This window comes from Numida meleagris, chromosome 12 (assembly GCF_002078875.1).
Source record: "Numida meleagris isolate 19003 breed g44 Domestic line chromosome 12, NumMel1.0, whole genome shotgun sequence".
Taxonomy (NCBI): Eukaryota; Metazoa; Chordata; class Aves; order Galliformes; family Numididae; genus Numida; species Numida meleagris.
The window spans coordinates 17,878,553-17,879,036 of NC_034420.1; positions in this window are offsets into that span (position 1 = coordinate 17,878,553).

A 484-nucleotide genomic window follows, 5' to 3' on the forward strand; every position below is an offset into this window, starting at 1 on the left:
CAGTAGCGCGCATGCGTGCCGAAAAGCGGAAGTGTCGTTCATACGTTCTGACCGCTCTGCGCAGCGAATCCGCCAATCTCTATTGTGATTAGTCCTCCAGGCAGTAGCGCGCATGCGTGCCGAAACGCGGAAGTGGCGTACCTACGTTCTGACCGCTCTGCGCCGCTAATCCGCCAATCTTTATTGTGATTAGTCCTCCAGTCAGTAGCGCGCATTCGCTAAATCCCGTGTTATGACCCCAAAATTTCCTATTTCTTCCCGCAGTATCCCATTTTTAACCCCCAAATCCCTGCTTTGAAAACACCAAACCTCCATTTGACACCCCAAAAGACCCACTTTTCACCAAAATCACCCCTTTTCACCCCAAAATTCCCCATTTGAACCCCCCAGATCCCCCTTTTTTACACCACAAATCCCCCTTTTAAACACCAAACCTCCATTTGACACCCCAAAAGACCCACTTTTCACCAAAATCACCCCTTTT